A 15,938-nucleotide genomic window follows, 5' to 3' on the forward strand; every position below is an offset into this window, starting at 1 on the left:
ATGCTAAGGCTTCCCCGTCTGCGCAGGGTTCCATACTTCGCACTTTAACAACACAACGGTTCAATGCTAAGGCTTCCCCGTCTGCGCAGGGTTTCATACTTCGCCCTTTAACAACACAACCGTTCAATGCTAAGGCTTCCCCGTCTGCGCAGGGTTTCATACTTCGCCCTTTAACAACACAACCGTTCAATGCTAAGGCTTCCCCGTCTGCGCAGGGTTTCATACTTCGCCCTTTAACAACACAACCGTTCAATGCTAAGGCTTCCCCGTCTGCGCAGGGTTTCATACTTCGCCCTTTAACAACACAACCGTTCAATGCTAAGGCTTCCCCGTCTGCGCAGGGTTTCATACTTCGCCCTTTAACAACACAACCGTTCAATGCTAAGGCTTCCCCGTTTGCACAGGGTTCCATACTTCGCACAAGTGGTGCTTTCATTTGCAAAATGCTGGCGAGACTGCGAGAATGAAAAAAGGACAGATGCCAGGCTTTTCAGACTCCAGGGATGTTATTTTAGGCCGCTGAACCGAAATAAAAATACTTCCATCTCCAGCTCAACAGGCACCGATGATACTAAATGCTCCTGACTGCGACTACTATGTGGGTCAAATCAATACGGATCCCTTGGGGAAGAAGAGAAGAAATAAAGCTGCGCGAAACGCGGAGACGAACAGCAAAATCAGGCCTACGAGGAGGCGAAGGAAAGGTTTTACGCCTCCATGTTCTCATGTTGTTCGTACCTTTGAAAGACACCAATCCCAGTGTCTCGAAGGGCCTCTTGGGTTTTTTTGAGACGTAGATATGATTCGGAGAACGAAGTCATGGAGTTCTGGAGCATGACTAACAGGACATGTGGTTCCCGAGGCGGAAATAATAGTTAAAGGAGAAGCAGGAATGGACTTTAGAGGCAGAATCTCATTCTTTCCAATGCAAAAATGTACCATATATACTCGAGTATAAGCAAGTTTTTCAACATACAGTAGAGTCTCAATTATCCAATATAAACGGGCCAGCAGAACGTTGGATAAGCGAGTATGTTGGATAATAAGGAGAGATTAAGGAAAAGCCTATTAAACATCAAATTAGGTTATCTATATATATAAAAGAGTGATGGCATCATGGCGACCCACAAAACTACAGGCCCCTCCAACCTCGAAATTTGACAACACAACCCATCATCCACGCCTCTAGGTTGATACAACAAAAAGAAAAGAAAAATAAAGTCCTAATTAGAGAGAGAGGAATAATTGCTTTTATCCAATTGCTGCCAGTTAGAAGGCTAAGCTCCTCCAACTTGGTCTCCTAGCAACCCAATAAAAAATAATAAAAAACACTAAAAAATAATTAAAAACACTAAAAAATTAATACAATAAAATACCATAATAACAAAAAATAACTAAAAATTATACAAGAAAATAATAAAATATAATAAATAAAAAGATAACTTACAATAAAATTAATTAAAAAATACAAATAACGTCAAATAAAAATTACACAGCAATTTTTAACCAATACCACCACCACTTTGCCACAGCAACGCGTGGCCAGGCACAGCTAGTGATTTTACAAATTAAGCACCAAAACATCATGTTTAAGAACAAATTTGGCAGAAAAAGTAGTTCAATACGCAGTAATGCTATGTAGTTATTACTGTATTTACGAATTTAGCACCAAAATATCACGATATATTGAAAACATTGACTACAAAAATGCGTTGGACAATCCAGAACGTTGGATAAGCGAGGGTTGGATAAGTGAGACTCTACTGTATTATAAATATAATATAAATATAATATTATCAATATCTATATATATATAAAAGGGTAATGGAATCACGGCACCGGACAAAAAAACTAAACTAAACGCCCCACAACCTTGAAACTTGACAACACAACCTCTCATCCACGCCTCTACGTTCATACAACAAAAAGGAAAGAAAAATTAAATCCTAGCCACAGCAACGCGTGGCCGGGCACAGCTAGTAGTAATATAATAATGTAAGATAAATATAATATATGATATTATAAATAATATAATATAATATAAATATAATAATAATATAATGTACTGTATATAATCGAGTATAAGCCTAGTTTTTCAGTCCTTTTTTAAGACTGAAAAAGCCCCCCTCGGCTTATACTCAGATGAGTATAAGCCGAGTTGGCTTATATTTGGGTTGGCTTATACTTGAGTATATATGATACATTTATTATTTTTCTCTATTATTATTGGTATTATCACATTTATTATTTTACTGTCTTTACTATGATTATTACATGTATTATCCCACCCGGGGAGAGCGCGGATGAGCTCCCTCTGTCAGCTCCAGCTCCATGCGCGGACATGAGAGAAGCCTCCCACAAGGATGGTAAAACATCAAAAAAACATCCAGGCGTCCCCTGGGCAACGTCCTTGCAGACGGCCAATTCTCTCACTCCAGAAGCGACTTGCAGTTTCTCAAGTCACTCCTGATACGAAAAAAATGTATTATCATACTCTATTGTTGTTACTATTACATTTATTTTACTCTATGTTTATTATTAAGAATACATTTATTGTTTCACTCTGATATGATTATTGTTACATTTATTATTCTATTCTATTTATTATTACATTTATTATTTTCTATTATTAAAAGAATACATAAGCACATTTACATTGAAGAAGATGAGAATAATGATTTAATCAGAGTTGGACAGACGGTTTTATGTAAATATTCAAAAACATGTAACCTACAGATGCCTCCATTCATGTAATTTTATTAGTACAGTAGAGTCTCACTTACCCAAGCTAAACAGGCCGGCAGAACGTTGGATAAGCAAATATCTTGGATAATAAGGAGGGATTAAGGAAAAGTCTATTAAACATCAAAATAGGTTATGATTTTACAAATTAGCACCAAAACATCATGTTATACAACAAATTTGACAGAAAAAGTAGTTCATTACACATTAATGCTATGTAGTAATTACTGTATTTACGAATTTAACACCAAAATATCTCAATGCATTGAAAACATTGACTACAAAAATGCGTTGGATAATCCAGAATGTTGGATGAGTGAGATTCTACTGTGCATTTATTTTACTCTATTTTTATTATTATTAATACATTTATTATTTCACTCTGATATGATTATTGTTTCATTTATTATTTTATTCTATTTATTATTACATTTATTATTTGACTCTATTATTAAAAGAATACATAAGCACGTTTACATTGAAAAAGATGAGAATCATGATTTAATCAGAGTTGGACAGTCTTGTCTTAAATGACAGTTTTATGTACATTTTCAAAACATTTCACCTACTGATGCCTCAATTAATGTCATTTTATTGGTATCTGTTTTTATTTCTGAAATTTTCCACCCTCGGCTTATACTGGAGTCAATGTTTTCCCAGTTTTTTTGTGGTAAAATTAGGTGCCTCGGCTTATATTTGGGTCGGCTTATACTCGAGTATATACGGTACTTTGTTGCTGCCTCCTGAACAGTGTTGTGGACTTCTGTCCATAGTTCTTCTGGGACTCTATTTATTAAATCTAGTCCCTGAAATCTATTCTTCACCTCCACTGCATATTCACTGGGAATATTTGTGAGATCATATCTAATTGGTCTGTGTATTTTCCCCATTCTCTTTAGTCTGATTCTAAATTTTGCAATAAGAAGTTCGTGATCTGAACTACAGTCAGCTCCAGGTCTTGTTTTCACTGACTGGATGGATGTCCGCCACCTTTGGCTGCAAAGGATGTAGTCAATCTGTTCTGTCACGTGCTTGGCCTGTGACTGATTGTCTATTATATAGGACGTACGCTTTACGCCCAGCGGGAAGCCAGGGTGCCTAAAGAAAGGTTGTTGAGGAATTTCCCTGAAAAGATGGCCTTGAAGTCTTTTAAAGAAATAACGAAGTCTTTATTGATGAACAAATAATAAATCTTCAAGGAGTCTTGTCCCCACGGGACAGGCGATTGGCTTTGAATAACTATGAAAACCCTCTTATAACCTCTCCCAGGCTATCTGTTATCTGGGCCTAGCTGGTCTGGGACCCACTGCCAACTCCAAGTGCGTCTGGTTGTTGAGTGGACCTACCAGCCAAGGCTTTCAGATGTTTCTGTGCTGTTGTTCTGTATCCTCGGACGGTCAATATCCCTGGTGTTCTTTAACCCTGGTGTTCTTAAAATATGAAACTTTTCTACGGGACGAGCTGGTCTACGTCTTATAGCTGAGCTTCATAAGTGAGACTAACTTAAAAATGGCTCCTTCCCTCCCAGAGCCCTGAACAAGGGGCGGAACCAAACTTAATGGTGATTGACAGGTGGCCTGTCCTGTGATTGCAAACATTTGCAGCAATAAAGTAAAGTAGAAGGTTCTGGTACAGCTGTACCAGCACACAATCTGATTTTGGTGTTGACCATCTGGTGAAGTCCATGTGTAAAGCCGTCTTTTAGGTTGTTGGAAGAGAGTGTTTGTTATGCATATTGAGTTTTCCTGGAAAAATTCAATCAGCCTACGTCCTGCTTCATTTTGTTGTCCCAGACCATGCTTACCTCTGATCCCAGTTATCATTTGACTGCCCACCTTAGCATTTCAATCTCCTGTAATGAGAATAATGTCTCTTTTTAGTGTGTTGTCCACTAAGTGCTGCAGATCCTTGTAGAACTTATCTAATTCTGCTTCTTCAGCAGCTGTGGTTGGATATTTGGATCACTGTGATGTTAAACGGCTTGCCTTGAGATCATTCTATCATTTTTTGGGTTGTATCCAATCACTGCCTTCGCAACTTTATTATTAACTATGAAGGCTACTCCATTTCTTCGGTGTTCCTCTTGTCCGCAGTAGTAGATCTGGTAGTCATCTTTTGTGAAGTGACCCATTCCAGTCCATTTGGGTTCACTGACTCCCAAAATGTCTATCTTTAATCTTAACATCTCACCGATAACCACGTCCAGTTTGCCCTGGCTTATAGATCTTACATTCCAGGTTCCTATTATGTGTTGATCTCTAGAACATCAGATTCGTCCTTCACCTCCAGCACCGTCGGCCATTAGCCTTCCTTTCGGCTTTGAGATGACTGCGTCGTCACATCTGGGGCTACTTAGACTAGCTCTCTGCTCCTCCCCAGTAGCATTTTGACCATCTTCCGACCTGGGAGTCCTATCTTCCGATGGTATACCGACATTTCTCTGGTTGTACTGATCCTAGTTTTCATGGCAAGAATACTGGGGTGGGTTGCCATTACCGTCCCCAGGGATCGTGCAACAGTTACGATCTCTTTAGTCTGATTCTAAATTTTGCAATAAGAAGTTCGTGAACTGAACTACAGTCAGCTCCAAGTCTTGTTTACCTTACAAGTTGTGACACCTCAGGCGGCGTGAGCACTGGGAATCAGACACGAAGGCCAATAAGCAATCTAATATCTTTATTAAGGAAATAAAGGAGACAACTAAAAATAAGCAGAGTATATAGTCCAGCAATAGACCTTTCAGGAAAGGTCAAATATAGTCCAGTAATATGAAAGTAGATGTCCAGTATTAGGGTTCAAAGTTTTAAATCCAGTAACCGAAACACACTCAAACCTTTAGGCTGTTTGAGTGGGGATTAAGGCAAGATCTGTCAAAGAGTTCCAGGGCTCGAATCCAAGGCTAGGATGCAAGGCAAGGCAAAGTTAGTCGGAGTAAAGCTGAAACGCTTTCCAGGCTTGACAGGGAGACGAGATGCAACGCCGGTCTACTCGAGAGTAGCGCGCTGCGGGACTAGAGACGATGTGAATTCTTCAACTGACACGTTGAACACCGCAAAGGCCAGTTGGCGCCCAGAACTTTTATGGGACGTTGCTCTCCCCTCCAGCCAGGTGTCTGAACTCTTTCCCAAGGGAAAATGACTAAAGTCAACAACTTGCCAGATGCAATCCTCCTTGAGAACTCTCAAGGGAACCGGCTTAATTAACGCTTGCTCTCTCCTCTAATCGAGCGCTTCTCCTCAAAATCTGCTTCTCCGCGCGCGAAGTTTCCCAAAACAATTTGCGGTCAAACATAGCGTTCTCTGGAGAACCGGGCTGTGAGTCAAGGCCCTTTTAAATTAACTGTGGGCTAAAACTGTCAACAGGGGACATCTGGAATGGAGCGGAATCGTGCGGAAATGGCAGAAACCCCATCTCCTCTTCGGTCTGTTCCGTAATGGCGACGGGGTCATGACTCGGGGGTCTCTGAGACACTACACAAGTCGTCTATCATTTGGCGCTACTCCTATCCAAAATGGCTCTTGTTTTCCCCCAGGACGGGGTTGTTGTGTTCACCTCTTGCCTGCGATACTCTTAAGCCGACTTTTCCTTTGAAGCTCGAGACCTACACGAAGGGTTGCAAAGAAACAAAAAACCCAAACTGGCAAAAATGTTCGGATTAGGATGGACTTCAGCCGAGTGTTAACGGCCCAAATTGTTGCCGGGAAAAGGCAAGGCTGGCCGCTGGGTTTCAAGATGACATTAAAAGGAATTGTAATGCGTTTTAACCAGGCTAAAGGGATGCACAAAAAATATCCCCAGGATATGCTGTTAAAGGAATCATTTCTCTTCCCCTTCAAGTCAATTCCAATGAATGGTGACCTTAGGCTGAGTTTTCTTGGCAGGACTTCTTCAGAGGACTTGATCTGAGGCTGGAGCCAAATATGCAGTTGTGTCTACTCTGACATATAACCTAGTTGCATCTACATTGCTATATAATCCAGTTGCATCTACGCTGCCACATTATTTATTCATTTATTTATTTGCTGCATTTACAGTAGAGTCTCACTTATCCAACATAAACGGGCCGGCAGAATGTTGGATAAGTGAATATGTTGGATAATAAGGAGGCATTAAGGAAAAGCCTATTAAACATCAAATTAGGTTATGATTTTACAAATGAAGCACCAAAACATCATGTTAGACAACAAATTTGGCAGAAAAAGTAGTTCAGTATGCAGTAATGCTATGTAGTAATTACTCTATTTATGAATTTAGCACCAAAATATCACGATATATTGAAAACATTGACTACAAAAATGCGTTGGATAATCCAGAACGTTGGATAAGGGAGTGTTGGATAAGTGAGACTCTACTGTATATCCCGCTCTTATCACCCAGAATGGGACTCAGAGCTGTTTACAAATCAAATGTACATACAAGATATTAGCATAGCACAATATAAGCATTCAATTACTATATTGTACTATCTATATATATAAAAGGGTAATGAAATTTCGGCCAAGGACAAAACAACAAAACTACACATCCCAGAAACATTAAACTTGGCAGCACAACCCCTCATCCATGCCTCTACATCCATACAACAAAAATAAAATAAAAATAAAGTCCTAATTAGAGGGAGAGGAATAATTGTTTTTATCCAATTGCTGCCAGTTAGAAGGCTAAGCTCTGCCTGTTATACAACAAATTTGACAGAAAAAGTAGTTCATTACACATTAATGCTATGTAGTAATTACTGTATTTACAAATTTAACACCAAAATATCACAATGTATTGACAACATTGACTACAAAAATGCGTTGGATAATCCAGAACCTTGGATAAGTGAGACTCTACTGTATATTCATTTCTATCCAGACATCTCTCTTTATATAGATAACTAGCTGTGCCCGGCCACGCGTTGCTGTGGCAAAGTGGTGGTGGTATTGGTTAAAAGTTGTTGTGGGTTTTTTATTTGACATTATTTGTATTTTTTTAAATTAATTTTATTGTAACTTATCTTTTTTATTTATTATATTTTATTATTTTGTTGTATTATTTTTAGTTATTTTGTTGTAGTATTTTATTGTATTAATTTTTTAGTGTTTTTTTATTATTTTTTATTGTATTATTTGTATTTATTTTATTTCTTATTCTTTTATTAACACTGGGCTCAGTGGGTTGCTAGGAGACCAAGTGGGCGGAGCTTAGCCTTATAAGTGGCAGCAATTGGATAAAAACAATTATTCCTCTCCCTGTAATTAGGACTTTATTTTTCTTTGCTTTTTGTTGTATCAACCTAGAGGCGTGGATGATGGGTTGTGTTGTCAAATTTCGAGTTTGGGGGGCCTGTAGTTTTGTTGTTTTGTCCGCTGCCCTGACCGACTGCCACAAATCACAGAACTGAACCAAACCAGGCACACAGATCCCAAATGAGACACTTCACATGCTGCAGCACTTTGACGGAGGGTGGACCAAGGATTATGGGATTTGCAGTACCTTCATCCAATTCACCTCCCACAAACCACTGTGATGCCCATGAATGACAAAACTGTATCAAACTTGACACGCAGGTGCAGGGTAGCCCACTTTACATCCTGGTGCAGTTTGGGGGAAGAGGGACCGTGGATGATGGGACTTGCACTATCTTCACTCACTTCCTGGGACTACTGTGACCCCCACCAATGACTGATCAAGACCAAACTTGGCACATAGAGCCACCATGGCCCACTCTACATCTTGGTGAGATTTGAAAGAGCTTGGACCTTGGATGATGGGACTTGCAGTATATTCATTCACTTCCTGAGACCACTGTCACCCCCATCAATGTCTCATCAAGACCAAACTTGACACAGAGAACACCCAGGACTCACTCTACACCCAGGTGCAGTTTGGAGGATGATGGACCATGGACGATGGGACTTCCAATACCTTCACTCACTTCCTGAGAGCACCGCGACCCACACAAATGACTGATCAAGACCAAACATGGTACATGGAGCCCTCATGACCTACTCTACATACTGGCTCTGTTTGGAGGGGGGTGGACACTGGACGATGGGACTTGCATATGGGAGTTGGAGCTCACCCGCACCCACTGAACCCAGCTGACATTGGATATAGGCTACACTTGGAACACAGGCAAACAAGGCCTTTCTCAAATGACCCGGGCACCGCCGGGTCTCCAAGCTAGTATATAATAAAAGTCAATGTTTGTATGCGGGTATGTATGTATGCGGGTATGTGGCAGCTTTCTGATTGGCCACCACTTCCACAGGCCACTGAAACCACCGGAAATGACGGATCTGGCCCAAACTTGACACATTTAACCCCCATGAGGCACTTTATGTCCTGGTGCCATTTGCGGCATGATGGACCATGGGTGATGGGATATGTAGTACTTTTAATCGCTACGACTCCCACAGTCTACTGCGATGCCCACCAGTGACATAACTGGACCAAACTTGGCAGACAGAACCCCCATGACCCCCTTTACACCCTGGTGCAGTTTGGGGGAAGATATACCATGGATGATGGGATTTGCAGTACCTTTACTCACTTTCTGACACCACTGCAACTGCCACAAATGACTCATCAAGACCAAACTTGAAACACAGAGCGCCCATGGCCCACTCTATACCCTGGTGAAGTTTGAAGGACAATGCACCATGGACGATGGGAACTGCAGTACCTTCACTCACTCCCTGAGAACATTGCGAGCCCCACCAATGCCTGAACAAGACCAAACTCGGCCCATAGAGCCCCCATGTCCTACTCTACACCTGGGTGCTGTTTGGAGGGGCATGGACCATGGATGATGGGACTTGCAATACCTTCACTGGCTTCCTTAGAGCACTGGGACTCCCACCAACCACGAATCGGTACCAAACTTGGCACACAGAGGCCCCATGACCCACTCTACATCCTGGTGTGGTTTGGAAGAGTTTCGACCATGGATGATGGGAACTGCAGTATCTTCACTCACTTCCTGAGACCACTGCAACCCCCACCAAAGTCTGATCAAGACCAAACTTCACACATACAGTTCCCATGACCTACTATACATCCTGGCGCTGTTTAGAGTGGCATGGACCATGGATGATAGGACTTTCATATGGGAGTTATAGTTCACCTGCACCCATTGACAGGCCCCTCAGACAGGCCCCTACGTTGGCAGTCTTCAGAAAGAACTTGAAGACCTGGCTATTCCAATGTGCCTTCCCAGATTAATAGGAAATCTCCAATACCAAGTCCCATAAGCACTTTATTAGAACTAGATCGTATATCGCACTCTGCACTTGCCCTAGAAGCCTTATATATCACCTGTCACATCAGCACTTTTTTAAAAAAAAAATTTTAATTTTTTTTTTTTTGAAATGTAATCTTTATTAAAAGAAAATTTTTTCCATTAATACATTGACCTATCTAAAGGAAAGGTTGGGGTGGGAAGGTCGAGATAGGTTAATTTATCCATATTTTTAATGTCTAGTAATTTTTCCAACCACATTGTTACCGTGGGGCTCTCTGGGTTCTTCCAGTTTTTTGCTACTACCATTCTTGCGGCAGTTACTGCATATGTAAAGATTTTTATCTTATTTTCTTTTTCTTTTAAGGAGTCTAATGGGTCCTGCTCTTGCATTTCAAGTAACCCTAATAAAAAATATTCAGGTTTACATTCTAAATTAATTTTTAGCATTTTTTTACATTCTAAGTGGATTGATTTCCAATAATTTTTAATATTTTTACAATTCCACCATATGTGGAAATATGACCCAATTTGTTCTTTACACCTCCAACATCTTTTGTCTCTGTTTCGATACATTAATCCCAGTTTTTTGGGGGTTAGATACCATCTATGGATAGTTTTTAGCCAATTTTCTTTCAAGTCAATTGAATAGCAATATTTTATTTTTTTATTCCAAATATTTTCCCATTCATCCATTGTGATGGGTCTGCCTATATTCCTAGACCATTTTAACATTGATTCCTTGACTATTACGGATTCTGTATTCCATTCTATTAATTTGTTATATAGAATCGTTACCAATTTCTTGTTTTTCTGAAGTATATTGTCCCAAAAATTGTTATCCAAATTGAAACCCATTTCTTTATCTCTGTTATAACTTTCCTTTATTTGGTGGTATTGGAACCAGGATATATTCTTGTACTTTTTTTGAATTTCCTCTATTTCTTTGATACCTACTATTCCAGATATTAAATTTGATTTTTTAAAGATTTCTTTATATGTTGGCCAATTGTTCCAGCCCAATAATCTACGTTGGTTAGCCTCTAAAGAGGAAAGCCATAGTGGAGTTTTCTCATATAAATATCTTCTATATTTTGCCCATATTTTAATCAAGGATGACCTCACAAAATGGTTTCCAAAATTTTTATCAATTTTCATTTTATCGTAGCATAGGTAACCATGCCAACCCCATCGCAGATTGAATCCTTCAATTGTCAGTAATTTTTTATTTTCCAATTTAACCCAGTCGATTACCCATTCCAGAGCACACGCCTCATGGTAGAGTTGTAAATCAGGCAGTCCGAAACCTCCTCAGCACTTTTAATCTTGTACCCATTACTCTGGCCCGGCCCAGTTCTATTGTGTTTTAGTGTATTGCTATTGCTTGTGGTTTATACTGTTTTAATTCTTTTAATTTGCCTTTGTTTTGTATTGTTATATTGTGTGTTGAGGCCTTGGCCTTTGTAAGCCGCATCGAGTCCTTCGGGAGATGCTAGCGGGGTACAAATAAAGTTTAATAATAATAATAATAATAATAATTGAACCCCACTGACCCTGGACCTTGACTCAACTTGGAACACAGGCAAACAATGCCTTTCTCAAATAACCCGGGCACCGCCGGGTCCCCAAGCTAGTATATTGATCTAGTACAATTTAATGCCAGTATTGTGCTATGCTAATAATATAATATTGTATGTAAATTTTAATTTGTAAGGTGCTCTTAGTCCCCTTCAGGGTGAGAAGGGCGGGATGTAAATATATTAAATAAATTAATATGTTGCCATTTAACTCAGTTGCATCTACGCTGCCATATAATTCAATTGCATCTATTAATATGGCAATATTAATCCAGTTGCAGCATTGAATGCAGATTTGTCTATACCAGGGGTCCTCAAAACTTTTGAAGCCGAGGGCCGGTCCACAATCCTTCAGACTGTTGAGGGGCCGGATTATCATTTGAAAAAGAAATACAAACAAATTCCGATGCACACTGCATATGTCTTATTTGTAGTGCAAAAACAACGACGACAACAAGAACAAGACCAATGAAAGAACAATACAATATTTAAAAATAAAAACAGTTTTAACCAACATACATTGATCAGGATTTCAATGGGAAGTGTGCTCCTGCTTCTGGCCAATGAGATCGTCAAGTTAATTAGGGTTGTTGTTGTTGTTGTTGTTGTTGTGTGCCTTCAAGTCATTTCAGACTTTGGGTGAGCCTAAGTCTAAAATTTATTTATTTATTATGTATTTATTTACTGCATTTATTTACTACATTTGTATCACACCCTTCTCACCCCAAAGGGGACTCAGAGTGGCTTACAAATTATATGTACATACAATATATTATATTATTAGCATAGCACAATATTAGCATTATATATTACCATATTGAACTATACCACTATACTGTAATATTATTAGTAATATTATATGTAATATAGAATATATAATTAATATTATTATATGGTATTATTATTAGTGTTATATTGTATTACATTATAATAATATTATCAATATTATATGTACATACAATATATTATATTATTAGCATAGCACAATATTAGCATTATATATTACTATATTGAACTATACCACTATACTGTAATATTATTAGTAATATTATATGTAATATAGAATATATAATTAATATTATTATATGGTATTATTATTAGTGTTATATTGTATTACATTATAATAATATTATCAATATTATATGTACATACAATATATTATATTATTAGCATGGCACAATATTAGCATTATATATTACTATATTGAACTATACCACTATACTGTAATATTATTAGTAATATTATATGTAATATAGAATATATAATTAATATTATTATATGGTATTATTATTAGTGTTATATTGTATTACATTATAATAATATTATCAATATTATATGTACATACAATATATTATATTATTAGCATAGCACAATATTAGCATTATATATTACTATATTGAACTATACCACAATACTGTAATATTATTAATAATATTATATGTAATATAGAATATATAATTAATATTATTATATGGTATTATTATTAGTGTTATATTGTATTACATTATAATAATATTATCAATATTATATGTACATACAATATATTATATTATTAGCATGGCACAATATTAGCATTATATATTACTATATTGAACTATACCACTATACTGTAATATTATTAGTAATATTATATGTAATATAGAATATATAATTAATATTATTATATGGTATTATTATTAGTGTTATATTGTATTACATAATAATAATATTATCAATATTATATGTATATACAATATATTATATTATTAGCATAGCACAATATTAGCATTATATATTACCATATTGAACTATACCACAATACTGTAATATTATTAGTAATATTATATGTAATATAGAATATATAATTAATATTATTATATGGTATTATTATTAGTGTTATATTGTATTACATAATAATAATATTATCAATATTATATGTATATACAATATATTATATTATTAGCATAGCACAATATTAGCATTATATATTACCATATTGAACTATACCACAATACTGTAATATTATTAGTAATATTATATGTAATATAGAATATATAATTAATATTATTATATGGTATTATTATTAGTGTTATATTGTATTACATTATAATAATATTATCAATATTATATGTACATACAATATATTATATTATTAGCATGGCACAATATTAGCATTATATATTACTATATTGAACTATACCACTATACTGTAATATTATTAGTAATATTATATGTAATATAGAATATATAATTAATATTATTATATGGTATTATTATTAGTGTTATATTGTATTACATTATAATAATATTATCAATATTATATGTACATACAATATATTATATTATTAGCATGGCACAATATTAGCATTTATATATTACTATATTGAACTATACCACAATACTGTAATATTATTAGTAATATTATATGTAATATAGAATATATAATTAATATTATTATATGGTATTATTATTAGTGTTATATTGTATTACATTATAATAATATTATCAATATTATATGTACATACAATATATTATATTATTAGCATGGCACAATATTAGCATTATATATTACTATATTGAACTATACCACTATACTGTAATATTATTAGTAATATTATATGTAATATAGAATATATAATTAATATTATTATATGGTATTATTATTAGTGTTATATTGTATTACATTATAATAATATTATCAATATTATATGTACATACAATATATTATATTATTAGCATGGCACAATATTAGCATTATATATTACTATATTGAACTATACCACTATACTGTAATATTATTAGTAATATTATATGTAATATAGAATATATAATTAATATTATATGGTATTATTATTAGTGTTATATTGTATTACATTTTAATATTATTATCAATATTATATGTATATACAATATATTATAAAACTGAGGGCGGGGGCCAGGTAAATGACATTGGAGGGCCGCATCCGGCCCCCGGGCCTTAGTTTGGGGACCCCTGGTCTATACTGCCATTTAATCCACAGCAGATAATCTGGATTCAGAAGCTGGAAAGTGGGATTTTGGGCTGAAGGTATGCATCAAAAGGTATGTATTTTAATGCCTCTCTCTCGCTCCCATCTTCCCACTGCAGCACAGGCATGGTTGTGCCATTGCGCAGGAAAACAAGGACGGCCTTTTTTTACTCCACTCTCATTCTCTGCAGTTTCTTAAGACCCCGGAAGAAGGAAAAACACAACGCAAGGAAGAGCGGTAAACGGCACCTGGGATTCCCTTCAGGGCCCAGAACTGTCATTGAAACACCGTTCTTGGCACAAGGACGGCATACAAATGCCAAGCTGAGCATCTTCCGTCCTTCTCTTGGTTGGAAGTCGAGGCAGAAATAGATTGTCCCGTCAAAAACATGGCTCACCTTGCAGCAAATAAAGTTGTCAAGAGATGTGGGTAATCCATCATTATTATTATTATTATTATTATTATTATTATTATTATTATTATTATTATTATTATTGTATGACGCAGCAAACAGGATAGACATGCTGGATTTCGTATCACAGAATCACAAGTCAAACACTTCCCAAGTGTCTAGGACCAGCATATATATTGTGAATTATTATTATTATTATTATTATTATTATTATTATTATTGTATGACACAGCAAACAAGATAGACATGCTGGATTTCGTATCACAGAATCACAAGTCAAACACTTCCCAAGTGTCTAGGACCAGCATATATATTGTGAATTATTGTGAATTTATATTATTATTATTATTATTATTATTATTATTATTGTATGACACAGCAAACAAGATAGACATGCTGGATTTCGTATCACAGAATCACAAGTCAAACACTTCCCAAGTGTCTAGGACCAGCATATATATTGTGAATTATTGTGAATTATTACTATTATTATTATTATTGTATGACACAGCAAACAGGATAGACATGCTGGATTTCGTATCACAGAATCACAAGTCAAACACTTCCCAAGTGTCTAGGACCAGCATATATATTGTGAATTATTATTATTATTATTATTATTATTATTATTATTATTATTATTATTGTATGACACAGCAAACAGGATAGACATGCTGGATTTCGTATCACAGAATCACAAGTCAAACACTTCCCAAGTGTCTAGGACCAGCATATATATTGTGAATTATTGTGAATTATTATTATTATTATTATTATTGTATGACACAGCAAACAGGATAGACATGCTGGATTTCGTATCACAGAATCACAAGTCAAACACTTCCCAAGTGTCTAGGACCAGCATATATATTGTGAATTATTATTATTATTATTATTATTATTATTATTATTATTATTGTATGACACAGCAAACAGGATAGACATGCTGGATTTCGTATCACAGAATCACAAGTCAAACACTTCCCAAGTGTCT

The 15,938-nt window shown here is 36.0% G+C and overlaps 1 protein-coding gene and 1 long non-coding RNA gene across 3 annotated transcripts in view; one reads left to right on the forward strand and one right to left on the reverse strand.

Annotated features, from left to right (window-relative positions):
• The window catches only part of LOC134294391 (uncharacterized), a 74,334-nt gene that overhangs the window by 23,146 nt on the left and 35,250 nt on the right, over window positions 1-15,938 (reverse strand). The window lies entirely within an intron of this gene.
• The window catches only part of LOC100562855 (neuronal acetylcholine receptor subunit alpha-7), a 43,251-nt gene continuing 41,721 nt past the window's right edge, over window positions 14,409-15,938 (forward strand). Inside the window, exon 1 of one of the 2 annotated variants that reach the window (XM_062965288.1) lies at window positions 14,409-14,957. The gene's annotated coding sequence lies outside the window, so the exon portion shown is untranslated. The remainder of the gene's footprint in view (window positions 14,958-15,938) is intronic. The other variant, XM_062965287.1, reaches the window with a different exon arrangement.

The sequence above is a fragment of the Anolis carolinensis genome, unplaced genomic scaffold (genome assembly GCF_035594765.1).
Source record: "Anolis carolinensis isolate JA03-04 unplaced genomic scaffold, rAnoCar3.1.pri scaffold_14, whole genome shotgun sequence".
In the NCBI taxonomy this organism is placed as follows: Eukaryota; Metazoa; Chordata; class Lepidosauria; order Squamata; family Dactyloidae; genus Anolis; species Anolis carolinensis.